The sequence below is a fragment of the Haematobia irritans genome, chromosome 4 (assembly GCF_050003625.1).
Source record: "Haematobia irritans isolate KBUSLIRL chromosome 4, ASM5000362v1, whole genome shotgun sequence".
Classification (NCBI taxonomy): domain Eukaryota; kingdom Metazoa; phylum Arthropoda; class Insecta; order Diptera; family Muscidae; genus Haematobia; species Haematobia irritans.
The window spans coordinates 51,401,654-51,422,790 of NC_134400.1; the positions used below are offsets into that span (position 1 = coordinate 51,401,654).

The 21,137-nt window shown below is 31.7% G+C and overlaps 1 long non-coding RNA gene across 1 annotated transcript; it reads left to right on the forward strand.

Annotated features, from left to right (window-relative positions):
- The first annotated feature begins 18,909 nt into the window (after positions 1 to 18,909).
- Positions 18,910 to 19,832, forward strand: LOC142233539 (uncharacterized). The gene is made up of 4 exons (XR_012721428.1): positions 18,910 to 18,975; positions 19,379 to 19,444; positions 19,574 to 19,649; positions 19,744 to 19,832. It is a non-coding gene; the product is annotated as an uncharacterized LOC142233539 (long non-coding RNA).
- Positions 19,833 to 21,137: the final 1,305 nt, after the last annotated feature.

Here is a 21,137-nt window from a genome sequence, read left to right on the forward strand (position 1 = left end):
CAAAAAAATTGTTTTTCATGAAGACAACGCACCAGCGCACAAGAGTGTTTTAACCAGGGCTGTGGAGTCGAGCCAATTTTGCTCGACTCCGACTCCAGCATTTTTCATCAGCATTTTTCATCAGCTTGAACTCTATATTTCAAATTAAGGGCAATGTTTAATATATAAAATAATGATATAAATACCCATCATAATATGAGATGATACCAACAGTATATGTATTTGTGGACCAAAATTAGTGATACTATCTCAAATCCTTTAAATTTGTTGCGAGCTATATAAATGTTTATATTCCCATATGCATGAATTTGAATCGATTTAGACAAAATTGTATATACTTCTACAAAATCTATGTACTTAAAATTTAAACGTTATAGGACGTAACACAATTTTAACAAAAAATAGAAATGCAAGGAAAGTCTAAAGTCGGGCGGGCCGATTATAATATACTCTGCACAACTTTGTATTTAGATCTACATTTTGTTAAAATCTCAAATCAGACATCTACAAAATCACGGGCAATATTTGGGAAATATTTATAATTGTTTAGGCAATTTCGCAAAAATGCATTTATGAATCATTCATTGAAAAATTTGAAAATTTGAGTCATTTCTACAAGTTTTCAACTAAGCAGTGAGTATCAGTGAGCATACAATTTTGGAAAAATGTTTGTCTAGTAAAAAAAAAAATTTGCAAAATTTTATCTAGAAATAAAATTTTGCAAAATTTTCTACAGATACAAAATTTTGACTAAATCTTCTATAGAAATAAAATTTCGACCAAATATATAGAAATAAAATTTTGAATAAAATTTTTATAGAAATAAAATTTGGCAAAATTTTTTATAGAAATAAAAGTTTGAAAAAATTATCAATAGAAATACAATTAAAAAAAATAGTGTAGCAAACAAAATTTTGCAAAATATTCTATAGAAACAAAATTTTGACTAAATTTTATATAGAAAAAAATATTTCTATAGTAATAAAATTTTGAATACATTTTTTATAGCAGTGAGTATCAGTGAGCATTAGTAAGAAAAAAAAATTTGAGAAAATTTGCTATAGAAATAAAATTTGAAAATTTTTTCTTAGAGAAATAAAATTTTGAAAAAATTATCAACAAAAATACAATTTTAGAAAAATTTTTGTGTAGTAAATAAAATTCTGCAAAATATTCTACAGAAACAAAATTTTACTACATTTTCTATAGAAATAAAAATTTGACAAATTTTCTATAGAAATAAAATTTTGACTTAAATTTTTATAGAAATAAAATTATCAATAGAAATAAAATTTTGAAAAAACTTTTGTGTAACAAACAAAATTTTGCAAAATTTTCTTTATGTTAGAAATAAAATTTTGCAAAATATTCTATAGAAACAAAATTTTGACTCAATTTTCTATAGAAATAAAATTTTGACTAAACTTTCTATAGAAAAAAATATTTCTATAGTAATAAAATGTTGAATAAATTTTTTATAGAAATAACATTTTGACAAAATTTGCTATAGAAATAAAATTTTGACAAAACTTTTTATAGTAATAACATTTTGACAAAATTTTCTATAAAAAACAACTTTGAAAAAAATTTCTGTCAATATTCCACATATGTATATGGCCTTAAAATAAAATTAAAACAAAAATAATTTCGATTGTTCGAAATATTTCAAATAAATTGATATCGGCATTAATATGGGTCGATCCGACTAAACAATGGCTAAAATCAACGAATTAAAGTACGAGTTGCTTGACCACCCACCTTATTCTCCGGATTTAGCTCCCAGTGACTTTTACTTGTTCCCAAATCTAAAATAATCCTTGCTGGCAAGCGTTTTACCTCAAATGAAGATGCAATTGCAGTTGTAAACCACTGTTTTGAAGACCTTGAGAAAAACTATTTTAATCAAGGGAAAGAATTGCTAGAAAAGCGTTGGACTAAGTGTATTGAAGTTTCAGGAGATTATATTGAAAAATAAAAATATTTTTGAAAAACTAACTATTCTCTTTCATTGATAGGCTAAGAAGTTTCCGAACCGCCCTCGTAGCTCCAATATATATCTTTCATCCGATATTGATTTAATTGTCCCTAGAGGCCAGAATTTTACCTTTTTTCCTTTATTTAATGCTAATTTTCGTTGAAATCGGTTCAGATTTAGATATAGCTGCCATATATATCTTTTGCCCGATTTAGACTCATATAACTACAGGAGACCAAATTTTCATTTCGATTTACACGTAATTTTGCCCTGAGAGTAGTTTAGCTCAAATTGATATAGATGTCGATATAGCTCCCATATATACGCCTGATTTGGGGAAATTTGGTAGAAAATTTCATATTTTATACCCATTTCAACGGAATTTTACTGCAATTGATTTTATTTCACACAGGAAAAAGATTGAACATTCTATCTAACTGTGTCGAATTTTATTCAAATCGGTTCAGATTTAGATGAAGCGCCACATATTCTTCTGATTTAAGCAAAAACGGCACAAGCAAAGATGTCGCCATACTTTCCACAGAAGATTTAGATAAGGTTCCGCCTGTCTAAATATCACTCGATGTGACCAGATATTGTCACAAACCTCACAATTGACTTATTTCTTAGTGAAATTTAGTTAATATCCTTGTGAATTCACCACTGCTAAGGAGCAAAAATAAAAATTCCTCAAATTTTCATATACCTCTAATAGAAATGTATCGCCGGATAAATCATAAATGGACTTTTGTGCAATCCCATATAAAATCCCATATTTATATCCTTCACCACTACTGTGGTACAAGGTATAATAAGTTTGTGCATTTGTATGTAACGCCAAGAAGCAAAAGCCTGAGACCCATCGTTTAGTATACCGATCGTCTTAGAATTAAATTCTGTGTCGATTTAGCGATGTCCGTCTGTCTGTCTGCCTGCCTGTCCGTCCGTCTGTCTGTTCATGTACTTTTGTGTGCAAAGTACAGGTCGCAGTTTAAGTCCGATCGTCCTCAAATTTGGCATAGGGTGGTTTTTTGGGACAGAGACAATCGCTATTGATTTTGGAAAAAATCGGTTCAGATTTAGATATAACTGCCATCTCCGATCTGATCATCAACTGGCGTGTTTATCAACCGATTTTCTTTAAATTCAGTACATCCAAATATTTTAAAAGTCTCGAAAAACTTGCAAAATATCAGCCAAATCGGTTCAGATTTAGATATAGCTCCCATATATATCCGATTTAGACTCATATAACCACAGAGGGCAAAGTTTACTACCGATTTTCGCTAAAATTTGCATAGAGAGCAGTATTGATATTCTACCAATGTTTGGCAAATTTGATTAAAGTCGGTTCAGATTTAGATATAGCTCCCATATATATCTTTCGTCCGATTTGCACTTATATAGTCTCAAAAATCAGAGTTTTGCCCTGATATGCTTCAAATTTTGCGCAAAGAGTACGCTTAATAGTATCGGTAAGTGTACCAAATTTGGTTCAAATCGGTTCACATTTAGATATAGCTCTCATATATATCTTTCGACCGATTTGCACTTATATGGCCTCAAAAGCCAGAGTTTTGGAACGATTTGCTTCAAATTTTGCACGAAATGTACGTTTGTCGGTATCGTTATGTGTGTCAAATTTGGGTAAAATCGTTTCAGATTTAGATATAACATAGCTCCCGTATATATATTTCGCCCGATTTGCACTTATATAGCCTTAAAAGCCAGAGTTTTGCCCTGACTTGCTTCAAATTTTGCACCAGGAGTATGTTTAATAGTATCGTTAATTGTGCCAAATTTGTTTGGTTATGTTTGGTTGAAATCGGTTGAGATTTAGATATATCTCCCATATATATATTTTGTCCGATTTGCACTTATAAGGCCTCAAAAGCCAGAGTTTTGCTGTGACTTGCTTCAAATTTTGCACCAGCAGTATGTTTAATAGTATCGGTAAGTGTACCAAATTTGGTTGAAATCGGCTCAGATTTAGATATAGCTCTCATATATATCTTTCGCACTTATGTGGCCTCAAAAGCCAGAGTTTTAATAACTCCAAACAAAGTTGAAGGAGTTGAGATGGTAACACAAATTTTGGTGTACATAGTGGTGAAGGGTATAATATAGTAGGCCCCGCCCGACTTTGGACTTTACTTACTTGTTTAATAATGGACTCAATATGTTATTAGTTATATACTAATTCTGTAAGTGCAAAATCAGCTATAGCTACAACTATACACCCTTAAAAAATCGCTTCTGTAACATACCCCCAAACACATTTTGCTTCAAGCATATATATTTTCAGGATTGGTCCAAACAAAATATTGTTTGTATTGTTCAAACATATTATGTTCCACCTTCGGGCATACATTGGTAGTAAAAACTTTAATGAAATTTTCTTTGTGTGGATATATTTTTAAGGCGCCAATTGGTTACTTCCATTATTTTATTTGCAGCATACTCTCTAGGTCTCTCTTTCTAAACACATAGATGTTTATAGGCTATTTCATCTAAGCATATTATATTTACAAACATTTTATGTCCCAAACATATATGTTCTAACATATTAACATATATGTCCCAAACATGTTATGCTAGTTTATGAACATTATATGCTTGCACTCAAAAATATTGTGTTAAAAATTTGAGTTTTAAACATATAATTTTTGCACCCAAACATATGAAAAACAGTATTTTTCGTCCGTGTATATAATATCAGACATTTCTGCTCAGATTGTAACAAAACTCCCATAAAAATATACCCCTTAATGTTCTTAAATATGGAAATGCGTTTTATCTCTCAAACCAATATCAATGTTAGCCCACAAATGCTTCTGTTTACTAATTCACTAGGAGGGGTTTAGGGTATGATATAGTCATAAGCGTAGGAAGGCCTCTGGGGAGGGGGCTTAGACCCCCCCCCCCAGAAAAATTTTAGCCCCCCCAGAATTTGAAAACCTATTTACGATTTTACATTCTTATAAAAATTAAACAAGTATATACAACCGCACAAAGTTCCGCTAAAGACTTTCATGCACAATCGAATTACTTGGGTTGTGGTATCAGTTGCCGATGGCAATGTTTGAAGTCTGATATTTATGAAATAGAGCTGTGATTGAACTTATGGTTTAGTTGAATAACTAACAGCCTGTTTCTGTATGTCGAACGAGTTCAATCGATCGACTGAAATGCATAGAAACAGCTGTTTTTGGTTATAAATTCAGCTGTTTGTTTCCATTTTAGTCGATCGACAGAGCTCATTCGACATACAGAAACAGGCTGTAAAGCTCCTTTATTATATTGTTTAGTCTGGTTTAGTCATCTTAATTAAAAAATAGTAATTGGTATTAAAACTATTCTTTCATAAATTAATATCTTAATAATGCTGCAAAAAAGCGTCGCCAAAGAAGAAGTGAAAATGTTCTTTTTGGGTCCGGAAGTGGTGCAAAATTGGCGGAGAAGCGATGAATGTAATAGGAACTCGTCATAGAACGAATGTCCACCGTTTCAACAGCCGCTGTAATAAATTTGAATCACTTCTTACGGTGTGATCCGAATTCAGAGTTTTGAATGTGAATTAAAAAATTGTGTGATATTTTCCCAAATAAATAATTTTTATTTATTCGGTTTTTATTTGTTTTTGGTCGACCTTTTGTTAGAATTATATTAATATTTATAAAGACCTCGAGCTTCAAGAAACATTAGTTTATAATAAATTTTATATTTTTTATGATTTTTAATGCATTCTAACGCTTGTTTGAATATTTTCAAAAATTATCGATTTTTCTATAATGGATTTAGCATTTTTGTGGCAAAATTTGAATAATTTCTACCATTTTATTTATACTTAATCTTTTTTAAACTATTTGAAAAAAAAAAAAATACGCATTAAAATATGAAAAAACTGAAGTAAAAAACTGTGTAGTTAATATAATTAACTTCTTTGTGAGGACTATTTTGGATGTGCTTTTAAAGTTGTGCCTTTAAAACAAATCCCAATTTTTTTGCTGGGAAAAGTGTGGGACTACTTTTAGTTGCTTTATTATATATTATTTTGATGTCTATTTTTTATTCTTTTTTATGAAATAAAACAATAATTGAACCTATAAGTTCAGTCTATAAATTTATAGCTAGGGGGGCTATAGCCCTCCCTAGGAAAATTGTCTAGCTACGCTAATGGATATAGTCGGCCCCGCCCGACTTTCTGCTTTACTTACTTCTTTTTGACTAACATTGTTTTCCGTTGCGGCCTTTAACCTATTTGTAAACCATCGGATTCTCAATTTTTTAATATTTGCACGGTAAGTGGGATCTGCCCATTGCCCGACGTGTTTTAATGAAAACGTTGTTTTTAATTGTACACTCAAAAAACAGTGAACTCAGCAAAAATCAAAATTTTGGTAAATTTTAGAAAATTTTGGTTATTTTTAGAAATTTTTAACTAAACTATATTACAAACGCAGATGTCAAGCCAATTTCATAAAAATAAGTAAATATTTGTTGAAAAATTCAAGAAATTTATGAGACATAATTTTTGTATCTGTTTAAGAAAAGAATGTCTTTAGTACCATACGAAGTTAATGATGGGCGCATTATTGGTAACATTTAAAAAAATTCTCAACTATTTTGTGGGAGACACGAATTTAGTTAATCCTTTTGCCTCATTGTTGCATAATTTTCTCCTTTTTGTTCTTTTAATTAATAAAAATTATCCATGTCAAAAATAATTCCATGAACTAAAAGTGATTTAAGTTGGCTTTAAGGCCATATAGGGTTCACTTTTGTTTGAGTGTAGTTCGTTTTTTATTTTCATAATTTTTTCAATTTTTTTTAATGAAAATATTTCACTTACTTGAAATTCACACGGAACATAAGATGGTGTAATACAATTAAAATAAGATTTTTAATTTCCCTACTTCTGAGCAGGGGTACCTACCCCTTGCACAACAATTTAAAACTCCTCTAATATTGGCCGGTTTGCATGAAATTGGAATTTTATATGTAGGGCGCATTGAAGAGGGCTGGGTTCAGCTAACATACACAGAAAAAAAATTCACGAAAATTTTTCCAATTAAAATCTTAATTGAGTTTTAAAAAATATTCAATTAAAAATTTAATTGAATCAACAAATTTTTTAATTGAAATAAAAATCAATCACATTAATTTTTTAATTGACTGTCAATTAATATTTTAATTGATACTATCATTTCTGAGATTGAAGACATTTCAATTAAAAAATTAATTGGATCAATTAATTTCGTGATTGAATCAGAAAAAAAATTTTTTGTGTGTAGTATTCAATAAAATCGGATCCATAATTGTATTTCATACAGTTGTGATAAAATTTTCTCAGTGCCAATTTCCTAAACACGCACTCTAAACTAAAATCGTTCATATTAATATGTAACATTTTGATAACTTCTACTATTATTATTATTTGGTCTTCCTTATTTTCCAACTCCAACTCCAGCTCCAGATACGGAACAATCCACAACTTGGCAAGTATTGATAACATGCACGCCCAATCCAGATGAGATGATTCGCTACAAATGTAGAAAACGTGATGTATCTCTGGGCAACTTTCAGCAATCAACGTCTAAACAACAGGGATATTATACAGAGACTACCACTATATTAGACTGGGGGCGGATGGATGAATGAAGGGAAGAGTAAATGCAATTGATTTTGTCTAATAGCTCGGCACGAATATCGGCATGCTGAGCCAGCTAGATGCAAGATGAGCTTTTCGAGGTAATCGAGAAGGAATTGATTGAAATTTTGTTTTCTGTTTTTTTAGTCTTTTCAAGTTTTCGAATAATTTGTTTTGTATACAAATCGAAAATAAGCCATGGAGTAATATTGGAGGGTGGGGTAATAGAGTAAAAGTAATGCACTGAGCAAACTAACACAGGTATTGCGGTTGTCTCTTAAAGCTACCCAGCAAAAAATTTGAAAGTATTTCTAAATGCCCACAATTAAAAGCCTTCCAAAAATGTCATTCCAGAGATGTTCTTTATTTTAACTACTCAGGAAGTTCTTCTAATTCAATTTTTTATAACTCGTTTTTTTTAATACCTTTAAAGGGCAATTTTAACATTTTATACCCTCCACCATAGGATGGGGGTATATTAACTTTGTCATTCCGTTTGTAACACATCGAAATATTGCTCTAAGACCCCATAAAGAATATATATTCTGGGTCGTGGTGAAATTCTGAGTCGATCTAAGAATGTCCGTCCGTCTGTTGAAATCACGCTTCCGAACGAAACAAGCTGTCGACTTGGAACTTGGCACAAGTAGTTGTTATTGATGTAGATCGGATGGTATTGAAAATGGGCCATATCGGTCCACTTTTACGTATAGCCCCCATATAAAGGGACCCCTAGATTTGGTTTGTGGAGCCTCTAACAGAAGCATATTTCATCCGATCCGGCTGAAATTTGGTACATGGTGTTGGTATATGGTCTCTAACAACCATGCAAAAATTGGTGCTCATCGGTCCATAATTATATATAGCCCCCATATAAACCAATCCCCAGATTTGGCTTACGGAGCCTCAAAGAGAAGCAAATTTCATCCAATCCGGCTGTAATTTGGTACATGGAGTTGGTATATGGTCTCTAACAATCATGCAAAAATTGGTCCACATCGGTCCATAATTATATATAGCCCCCATATAAACCGATCCCCAGATTTGGCTTGCGGAGCCTCAAAGAGAAGCAAATTTCATCCGATCCGGCTGAAATTTGGTACATGATGTTGGTATATGGTCTCTAACAACCATGTAAAAATTGGTCCACATCGGTCCATAATTATATATAGACCCCATATAAACCGATCCCCAGATTTGGCTTGCGAAGCCTCAAAGAGAAGCAAATTTCATCCGATCCGGCTGAAATTTGGTACGTGGTGTTGGTATATGGTTTCTAACAACTGTGCAAAAATTGGTCCACATCGGTCCATAATTATATATAGCCCCCATATAAACCAATCCCCAGATTTGGCTTGCGAAGCCTCAAAGAGAAGCAAATTTCATCCGATCCGGCTGAAATTTGGTACATGATGTTGGTATATGGTCTCTAACAACCATGCAAAAATTGGTCCACATCGGTCCATAATTATATATAGCCCCCATATAAACCGATCCCCAGATTTGGGTTGCGGAGTGTCAAAAAGAAGCAAATTTCATCCGATCCGCCTGAAATTTGGTACATGATGTTGGTATATAGTCTCTAACAACCATCTAAAATTGGTCCATATCGGTTCATAATTATATATAGCCCCATATAAACCGATCCCCATATTTGGCTTGCGAAGTCTCCAAGAGAAGCAAATTTCATCCAATCTGGTTGTAATTTGGAACATGGTGTTAGTATATGATCTTTAACAACCGTGCCAGAATTGGTCCATATCGGTCCATAATTATATATAGCCCCCATATAAAACGTTCTCCTGATTTGACCTCCGGAGCCTCTTGGAGGAGCAAGATTCATCCGATCCGGTCCAAATTTGGAACGTGGTGTTAGTATATGGCCGCTAACAACCATACCAAAATTGGTCCATTTCGGTCTATAGTTATATATAGCCGATCTTCAATCAAACAAAAATTGGTCCATATCGGTTCATAATCATGGTTGCCACTCGAGCCAAAAATAATCTACCAAAATTTTATTTCTATAGAAAATTTTTTCAAAATTTTATTTCTATAGATAATTTTGTTAAAATTTTATTTCTGTAGAAATTTTTGTCAAAATTTTCTTTCTATAGAAAATTTTGTCAAAATTTTTATTTCTATAGAGAATTTTGTGAAAATTTTATTTCTATAGAAAATTATGTTAAAATTTTATTTCTGTAGAAAATTTTGTCAAAGTCTATTTTGTCAAACTGAATTACATACGTATCTGATCGATCTTTTTTGATTTAATATATATCACGTATGGACTTACATACAATTTAGAAGTTGCTGTTAGGAGGTTTTAAGATACCTTGCCATCGGCAAGCGTTACCGCAACTTAAGTAATTCGATTGTGGATGGCAGTGTTTAGAAGAAGTTTCTACACCCTCAAAAAAAATCGCTTCTTTAACATATGTTCCAAACATATTTTGCAGGAAGCACATATATTATTGCATACTGCCGAAACATTAATATGTTTGTTTTATGTGAACATATTATATGTTTGGAAGCATTTTGAGCCAAAAATATTATATGCTTGGAAGAATTTTTCCCAAACACGATTGTGCTCATTCCCTAACATACTCGTAATTTTCACTTCCACGAAATTTTTTAGTTATTGGCACCTTTCTCTGTAATACAAATAATGTTGAAGAAATTATTCACTTTTATAAAATTTTTAAATTTTACCTTTCGCCTGCACGGAGAATCGAACCGAGGACCATACAGTTTGTAAGCCAACACACTATCCACTGGGCTACGTAGCTGTTATAGTCACCAGTAGATAATTATCGTTTTAAGTTACATTTATATAGCATAGTTTGCAGCGCCCACGAGCCCATGCAAACATAACATTATTTAACAGAAACATACATTTGTTTGCCACGTGGAGCAGTGGTTAGCATGTCTGCCTTGCATGCAAAGGGTCGTGGGTTCAATCCCTGCTCCGACCGAACATTTTTTTTTGTTTTTTTTTTTTTTTTTTTTTTTAATTTACACATTTATATTTATACTATATTAATTTTTTTAAATGAAACATCGAAATGTGCGTTATTAAAGATTTATAGTCAGTAACAGTGCTTGATATAAACGAAATTGAATGATTTTTGGATAAAATATTATTTTTTATTGCAAAAATAACAATCTTGTAATAAAAAACTGTTTTTGTACAAAACTTTAAAATTTGGAAGGAATTCAAAAACTAACAAAAGAAGAACGTGGAGTCGAGTATAAACATACATACATAATTTTATAATATAAACATAAATTTATTTAGGAGTGAACAGTTTTTTACTAGCATTTAACACCATCGCTCTAAAATTCCTTTTATTTTTCTTTAATAATTCATTTTAAAGAAAATAAACTTTTTAAATTGTTTTAGCTGTAAAAGTCGAACTTAATGCCCGCTTTTATATTTGATGGTGTCCGTCAACTCCTCGTGGACTACTTTTTAATAAAGAGAAACTAAACTTTGTTTTTTTACATTTTACTGTGTAATTTTTCACTATTTCCTCCTTATTTCATTTTACCGTCCCAACTCTAAAAAGAGTATAGTGCCCTTTCGTTATTTTTATGAAGACCCCTGATTTCTTTTAACGAACCAAGAAAAAAATAATGCCAAAATGATAAACAAAACACATGTCCACACATACATAAAATGCTGCTCTCCAGGCGAAAACATATGCTGTTTGTTTTTCAAATGTCTATTCTCTTGGTTCAGAATGTATATTCTCTTTATTCAAATTAAATAATATTTAGACTTAAACATATCAAATTTTTGGCCTTATCATAAAACAGTTTTCCGAAACAACATACAAGCGGTTTCACAGAAATTGTTCTCTTTTGACTCTTTTGCTGTGTTATATTGATATCTTTCGTCAACTCTCCCGGTTTCCATCTCTATTTCTCTCTATACTCTCTCTGTCGCTTTGAATAAAATATCACAACATATGTATGTTTAGTTGAAATTTGTAAATTTATATATGTTTGTATTCACACATATGATTTTTATGAAACATTCATGCCCCAAACATAATATATTCTAACATATTAACATAGATGTCCCAAACATTTAGTGTTAGTTTAGGAAAATTACATGTTCGCACTTAAATATATTGTGGTTTAAAATCGTGCCCGAAACACATTTTGTTTATATCGGAACATATGAAAAACATATTTTTCTAACAGTGTACGCAATCCATGGTGGAGGGTACATAAGCTTCGGCCTGGCCGAAGCATATTTACCTATTTTTAACATATTTGTTTCAAATAAAATAATAATAAAATGGTATAAATTATTTAAATTTTGTCGAAAAAAATTCTAAATTCATTCTAGAGAAATTGCGAAATTTTGAAAATATTTGAGGTCAAGGGTTTCAGATTGCATTAAAAATCATAAAAAATTAATTATTCGTCAAAATACCACAAAATTTTGTAATTCACATCCAAAACACTGAATTCGGATCACATCTAAAGAAGTGATGCGCATTCAGTGCAGCGGCTGATGAAATGGTGGACATCCGTCCTATGACGAGCCCATATTAAATTCTTCACTTCTGTGCCAATTTTGCAACACTTCCGGATCCAAAAAGAACATTTTCACTACTTTTTTGGCGACGCTTTTTTTGCTGGGTATGTGGTAGCATTGGCGAAAATTAAAACAAAACAAGTAAGTAAAGTAGAAAGTCGGGTGGGGCCGACTATATCATACCCTACACCACCCTTACTGAATTAGTAATCATAAGCATTTGTGGGGTAACATTGATATAGGTCTGGGAGATAAACCGCAGTTGCATATTTAAGAAAATTAAGGGGTACATATTTATGGGTGCTTTGTCTCAATCTGACTATAGCTCATAGTCAGTGTTGCCAGGGAAAATATTCGGTTTACCCTGCAAGGACAAAAAAAAGTTCCCCACATTCCCATACATTCAAAAGCATTTTTCCCTACAAAATTTTTCGTTAAATTTAAACAAATTTTACAAAAAAAAAATGGTTCTAAGTACTTTATTATCTTAAAACGTGAAAATGCAACGAATACAACCTAGAAAATAAATTTGTATTACCACCACGACTACCACAGTTGGTAGAATTAAATCTCTAGAAAAATAAAATTTTGGAAAAAGTTTCTATAAACAAATTTTTGAGAAATAAAATGTTGAGAAAAAAATCTATAGAAATACAATTTGGAGAAAAAAGTCCATAGAAATAATATTTTGAAAAAAAATTTCTATAGAAATACAAGTTTGACAAAATTTTCTATAGAAATAAAATGTTGACAAAATTTTCTACAGGAATAAAGTTTTGACAAAAATGTTTTTGGCACGAGCGGTAAGTAAAGATCAAGCCTTGCCGGCTTCTAAGTTCCTCCTTAATACCACACAAGGTTACCTTGTGCACAATTTGAGTAAGATCAAATAAGAAATGAGGCCTCTATGGTCAAACATAAGGTTATTAGGGGCAAAAATCGGGCGAGACATATATGGGAGCTATATCTACATCCGATTTCGATGAAATTTTGCACATACAGTTAGTGCTATAGAAGATTACATTTGGCTAACTTTGACTACTATCGGTTGATAAATAAGGGTTTTATAGCCAAATTTAGAAAAATCGGTCGGTACATATATATGGGAGCTATATCTAAATCTGAACCGATTTCGATGATTTTCTGCACATATAGTTAGTGTTATAGAAGATTTCATATAGCCAACCTTGAGTAAGATCGGTTGATAAACAAGGGTTTTGTGACCAAATTTGGGAAAATCGGGCGATACATATATATGAGAACTATATCTAAATCTGAACCGATTTGGATGAAATTTTGCAGACTTAAAGGGCGATGAAAAAGATTACCTTTTGCCAAATTTGGTGACGATCCGTTTGAAAAAAAAGCGCAACGTGGCCCCATTTGTCGAAATCGGGCGATACATATATATGGGAGCTATATCTAAATTTGATCCGATTTCTTCCAAATTAAATATCGTTCGTCCTTGTGCCCAAAAACTTCCGTGTACCGAATTTCATCAAAATCGGTTAATTATTGCGACCGGAATCCTGTGAACAACAAATACATGGTCAGACGGACGGACGGACACCAAACGCTAGATCGACTCAGGAGTTGATTCTGAGTCGATCGGTATATATTTTATGGAAATCGCGATTTATATCAATTCAGTAAATCGTAAACAAAATCACAAGTAGAGCACTGATTGTAATGATTTACAGCTCATTTTATTCGAAAAATATTTAAATAACTGTTTCAAGACAAAAACTGTGAATAAAACCAAAAGAAAAAAATTTTTTTTGTTAAAAATTAATTTTTTTAACTTAACCGATATCTCTACTTGGAAAAAGTGAAAAACTTGGAAGTAGTGCAAACTTGGATCATCTCCAATGAATTTTATATGGGCTTGTCATAGGACGGAAGTACTCCCTTTTTGGATCCTTTCCATTGCTTTAGAAGTTGTGCCCTGGAAGTTAATTTGAATGAATTTCTTCCATTAAAAAGCGAAAAATTTTTTTTTTTCAACCAATTTCACTTTTCTTCATCTATAAGTTTTATTACACTATATTATTGTCCTATTATCTATTTTTTTACAATTTGAAAACCTTTTTCGCTCCGACCAGGGGTTGAACCTGGGTTTGTTGGCACCATAACAGAACGCCTTAGCACACTCAGCCACAAACGCCATTGAACATAAAGCGTCGAAAGGTCAATTCAAATTTTTGTGGTATGATCGTAATACGACACCAAGGAATAACATTCTAATTGCTTTTCGATATGTTCTTTATTAGTATGAACGAAAAAATAAGAAACGCAGGTTCAATTCTCAACAGCGGCAATTTTTTTATAAAATATTTGTAAAAAAATATTTTTTTATGTTATTCATTGTTTTTATTTTCGGCATATATTTTCGTATAAATATATTTTGTCCATTAAAAATCAACAAAAAAATTAAATATTTTTATAATTTGCAAAACCTTCGCAAGAGAACTTCCATGGACGCGAAAGAGTCAAACGGCACAGGTTCAAATCCCATCGGAAATGAAAATAATTTTTATTATTATTATTTTTTTATTTTTATTTATTTTCTATTTTTTATTAATTTTCTTTTTTTTTTTGTAAAATTTAAGTGTCCAAAATTTGCATTTAAAATAGCCTGAGTGCGTACTTTCTAATACTTGTCCACAAGAACTGCATCGGAAGTAGAAAAAAATCATTGGGGGATCCCAAGATGCGCCTTAGAAGAAATGTTTGTGGACTTGTCCAATTCCAATATATGTACACAGAAAAAAATTTCCGTAGTTAAACTAACGCTAAATTCAACTTATTTTTATTGTAAAAAAAATATTTGTTAGTAGTTAAATTTTATTACTTTTTGCTAAATTTTCCACTGCCCAATGAAATTTTCGTTTTTATACCCTAAACCATATAGTGGTCAAGGTATAATAAGTTTGATCTGCCAAAAAATGTGCCTACCAGAAATATTGATTTTAGACCCCATAAAATATATACCGATCGACTCAGAATCACCTCCAGAGTCGATCTAGCGCCCTTCAGGTCTGCAATATTTCATCCAAATCGGTTCAGATTTAGATATAGCCTTTATTTATCAACCGATCTTACTCAAAGTTGGCTAAATGTAATCTTCTATAGCACTAACTATATGTGCAAAAAATCATCGAAATTGGTTCAGATTTAGCTATAGCTCCCATATATATGTATACCTCGATTTTCCCAAATTTGGCCATAGAACCCTTATTTATTAACTGATCTTACTCAAAGTTGGCTAGATCCAGTCCTCTATAGTACTAACTATATGTGCAAAATTTCATCGAAATCGGTTCAGATTTAGATATAGCTCCCATATATGTATCGCCCGATTTGGAAAAATTCGCCCTTATAACCTTATGTTTGACCATACAGGCCTCATTTCTTAACTGATCTTATCCAAATCTTGCACAAGGTAACCTTTTGTGTTATTAATCAAACCCACAAAATATTATGCAAATTGGTTCAGATTTAGATATAGCTTCTATATATATGCATCGCTCGATTTTCCCAAATTTGGCCATAGTACTCTTATTTATTAACCAAAGTTACTCAATTTTCAAATTTTGATGTACTAGCCGATCGTATTTATACGTACTTTTAGCTTTTTCATTTTCTTTCACAATAATTGAGCGATTTTCTCTTTTCTAACAATGGGCTCAATATTAGTGGCCCGTAGGTGCAATATCAACTACAGCCAGTGTTGCTAGAAGCAGGAGACATTCCCTATATGTAGGTTTTTTCTAATATTTAGCATCTTGTAGGGACGTAGGACCACAATGTAGGGACATTTAGTAATAATTTTTACATTTTGGTGGTTCTAGAGGAGGAAATTAAAAGCCGGCAAGGCTTGATCTTTAACAATGTGTGGTAACAACAGTTACCACTCGTGCCAAAAAAAAAATCTAACAAAATTTTAAGGTTACCACAAATTACAACAAATCTACCAAACAAATATTTCTATAGAAATTTTTGTCAAAACTTTATTCTATAGAAAATTTTGTCAACATTTTATTTCTATAGAAAATTTTGTCAAAATTGTATCTCTATAGAAATTTTTTCAAAATATTATTTCTATAAAAATTTTTTTCAAAATTTTATTTCTGTAGAAAAATTTCTCAAAAAAATTAGTTTATAGAAACTTTTTCCAAAATATTATTTCTATAGAGATTTAACAAAAAAAAATAAAATTTTTGGTAGAATTCTACCAACTGTGGCAACCGTGGTGGTAATACAAATTTATTTTGTATGATATAAAGGGTGATACGGCCAAAATTTGGTCAATATAAACTTGACGTATTTCTTTCAATTTTGCATTTAAAAAACCTGAACACCCCTCATTTTGAAGGTGTATTTGTGTAGAATGTTGCTCCTATTTTCACTCTTCAGTTGTCAAAATGCCGTCCAAACAATAAGAGCAGCGTATCAAAATTTTGCTCGTGCATCGCGAAAATCCGAGCTACTCGCACTCAGAGCTGGCAAAATCGCTAAAAGTTGTCAAATCAACCGTTACAAAAGTAATTAAAGTGTTTGGGGAACGTTTGTCGACAGCCAGGAAGTCTGGATCGGGGGGAAATCGAAAACCGGAAGCCGCTGAGACGACAGTAGTTTCAAGCGAAACCCTAACCTCTCTCTTCGAGATGCCGCAAATAAGCTGGGTGTATCGTCTACAACCGTGCATCGAGCCAAAAAACGAGCCGGACTATCGACTTACAAGAAGGTAGTGACTCCAAATCGCGATGATAAACAAAATACGACGGCCAAAGCGCGATCCCGGAGGCTGTACACGACGATGCTGACGAAGTTTGACTGCGTGGTAATGGACGACGAAACCTACGTCAAAGCCGACTACCAGCAGCTTCCGGGACAGGAGTTTTATACGGCAAAAGGAAGGGGAAAGGTAGCAGATATTTTCAAGCACATGAAACTGTCAAAGTTCGCAAAGAAATATCTGGTTTGACAAGCCATCTGTACCTGTGCCTTGAAAAGCAGCATTTTCATAGATTTCGGGACTGTCAACCAAGAAATGTACGTGAAAGAGTGTTTGAATAAACGTCTGCTGCCTTTCCTGAAGAAACACGGTTGTTCTGTACTGTTTTGGCCGGATTTGGCATCTTGCCATTACGGTAAAAAGGCCATGGAGTGGTACGCCGCCAAGGACAAGAGTGGTTCCCAAGGACAAGAACCCTCCCAACACGCCAGAGCTTCGCCCAATTGAGAAATACTGCACAGAAAAAAAGTGTCTCGTAAATTTAAGAAAATGTTTACATTAATTTATTACAAGAATTTTCCAGAATTTTAGTTCATTTTTCGCATCTTCAACGAAAATTAACTACTCGGAAGGAAATTTTACAAATTCTAAGTAGCAATCGTTTAGTTCATGGCCTACAAAATACGATGGAAATTTCCTTAAAAAATTTCTTAACTGGTAGTTAAAAATTCGTTTGTCATGCTATAAAACTACTTGTGAAATGTAAAGTATTTTCTAAATAATAAGTGCAATTTACTATAAGATTTTTTTGTATGAGAAAATATTTTTTTACGAAAAATGAACTTGAAAGTGGATAGCAATTTCTTACTGACAATTCCTATAGTTAATAATTGTTGGTAGAAAATTACCCAATGAAATATTTTTAGTTCACATGTAATTAAATTTATAGACATTTTCGTCAAAAATGGTAGATAACATTTCTTGAAAATTTTGCAAATTTTAAGTTAAACGTTTCATTGTTCGTAAACTGGTGTGCCTTTACGAATATTATTCTTAGAGTAAATTGTCAGCAGATGCGATGAACTAATGCATAGTACAGACATCTTTATCGGCATAGTGGAATGTGATTAATGTAAAGATGATGTTACTTGAGTTTTGTTGTGTATACATGAGCGTGGGGTTGTTTGTTATTTTTGTGCATTTAGTGGTTTGTGTGTGTGCGTGTGTGTTTGTTATTCGCGGATGGTTTATTTGGCTGGATGAGGTGTTGTTTTCAATAAAGGCACATGTTTTTTTGTTGTTGTAGGAATGTTTTGGCTTTGCTTGGTTTTGTTTGGCATGCTTCAGTTGTATAGTTGGCGTTGGCGTGGGCTGTTGCATCTTTTAAGTAGTTATGCAACAAGGGAGTATAAAGGCATGGAATATTTTGGATTTTTGAGACATATATTGGTGTTTGTTTATTAAACCTTTTAAATGAGAGTTATTAATATTTTATCGGTAGTTTAGAAAAAAGTTATAACGAATATTTAGGAAAATATGTTGAAATTGAAAGTGTATTGAATTTTTTATTATTCTATGTAAAAAATTAATATTCAATTCCAGATGAATTTGGAAAATTGTTGTTATATCTCAGCGTATAGTTTATTCATAAATTGGTAAGTATTTTTTTAAAATGACTTTCTTTTAAAAAGAATATTTTTTATGTATATTATTATATGTTAATTAATTTTTTTGGAAACCAGTTTAATGTTTTTCTTTGTTGTAAAAACAATATTTAATTTCAGAGCAACTCCAGATGGATTCGAACAAATAAAAAATAGAGAATTGGTAAGTTTTCTTTTAAAAATTGACTTTATTTTAACTAGAATATTTACGTTTTTGTGACCTTTTTATCATCAAAATTACAGGTTTTTAATGCCTTATTTTAGTATGTCTTTAATCAAATTTTTTGGAAACCAATGTAATATTTTTAATGTAAAAACAAATATTTAATTTCAGAATAACCCCTTAAACATTTGGACAAATTTTTAGTACTCCTTTGCCTGTAATTTAATAGTGAATTGGTAAGGATTCTTTAACTTTCTTTTAGCCCTGGACAGTCATCCTTATTTTTTGTACATTAACGTCAGCCTTCGTCATTTTGACTACGGCTCATTTCAAGACGCTAAAATTTTCATCGTGAGCGAAAAAGTGAACCAAACTTGAGTTTATTTTCTTACTCCATTTGGTTTTAAGTAATATAAAGCAAAAATTCATAAAACGGTCGAATTAGTATAACTTAAATTCACCATTTCCCAATAGACTAAAATGCATTTTAAATCGAAAATGAAATTACGTGTCGTCATTTTGACGAATGATGACTGTCTAGGGTTATAAAGAATATTTGGTTTTTAATGCATATTATTATTTTTTTCATTAGATTTTTTGAAAACTTATTTAATAATTTTATTTAATATTTAATTTCAGAGTAACCCAAATAAATTTGGACAACTTTTTATATTTCCCCTCAGCGTACAATTTAATAGAGAATTGGTAAGTTTTATATTCAAACTTTGGCTTTCTTTCAACTAGAATATTTATTTTATTATATCCTTCACATCGATAACAACACATTTTTATGAGTTTATTTAGAATACTTCATTATTTCTCTAATTGTTTCAGGTACAAATTTTATGAGATACGTTTTCCAAAGAAAAGTTGAATTCTTTACACCATTTGATAAAATGCCCCAAATATGGTAAGTTACAAGCTAAAATGAAGAATTAAAAATTATATTTCATTACATGGTGTTAATTTTTAACAATGTTCATTTTTGTTTCCATTTTTTCCAGCAAGATATGTGAAAAAAAAAACTACCTACGATGAATAAAAAAAGGATAAGTCAAAATGTCCAAACAGCGGGTTCAAATGAACTACTCTCTGTTCCAGGTGGTCATAATTTTTATTCACAAAAAATATTGTATTAAGAACTTTCATCATAAGTTTTTATAATAAAGTACTTTTGCTTAAAGAAAGTTTAATTTTAATGTATGAAAATTTTCATAATAGTAAAACAGTTTGTTGTTCCTTTAATTATTTAATTTCTCTGTACTGTGGAATGATTGATTTAAAAATAGTTTAGTCGTCGACATTTTAAAGAGACTGTTAACCAATTTTTATTATCGGGTTTCCCACAAAATAAGCAAGTAAACCAAAATAATACTGACTTTTTAACTTGGTAGGGGTATATAAATCTTATGGTGTTGTAAAAATGAACTAAAATACAATGTTATAGATGAACTAAAATTTAAGAGAATTATAAACTAGACAAGTTGAAAAAAATCTTAAGGGCTAAATCATGGTCAATATTACTACAGTTTAGTTTATTTTGCAATGGAAAAGGGTTCACTGTTTTTTCAGTGTGGACTATTGTCAAGCGGAACCTAAAGAAGACCAAAAAAAACTGCTAAGGACGAGCAGCAGTTCAAGGCAAACTGGCTTTCTGCGGCGAAGAAGGTGGACAAGGTGGCTGTACAAAATCTGATGGCAGGTGTCAAGCGTGAGGCACGGAAATTCGGATTTGGAAAAGCGAAAGCCTAACTGAATATTTTTCCTGAATTTTATACTAATTGAACTTTGAAAAGAAATTTAATTTGATTTTTTTAAATAAACGATTTCACCGATTTACACGCGTTTTCCCTTAACCAAATTTTGACCGTATCACCCTTTATACGTTCCATTTTCATGTTTTAAGATAATAAAGTATTTAGAACCATTTTGTTTTGTAAAATTTGTTTAAATTTAACGAAAAATATACTAGGGAAAATTGTTTGGGATTGTATGGGAAAGTAGGGAACTTTTTTTGTCCTTGTAGGGTAAACCGAACATTTTCCCTGGCAACACTGACTATGAGCTATAGTCACATTGATACAAAGCACCCATAAACATGTACCCCTTACTTTTGTTAAATATGCAACTGCGGTTTATCTGCCATACCTATATCAATGTTACCCCACAAATGCTTATGTTTACTAATTCAGTAAGGGTGGTTTAGGGTATGATATAGTCGGCCCCGCCCGACTTTCTACTTTACTTACTTGTTTTAAGTATGTCTCAAATATGTTTTGAATTAAACGTGAGTATAAAGTTCGATGACCGTACACTTAAGTTCAATATGAACTAAAGCAAATGAAAATTTTCGTACGATTCCCAAAAATAGTAAGAATGAACTATTGTATGGTTAAAA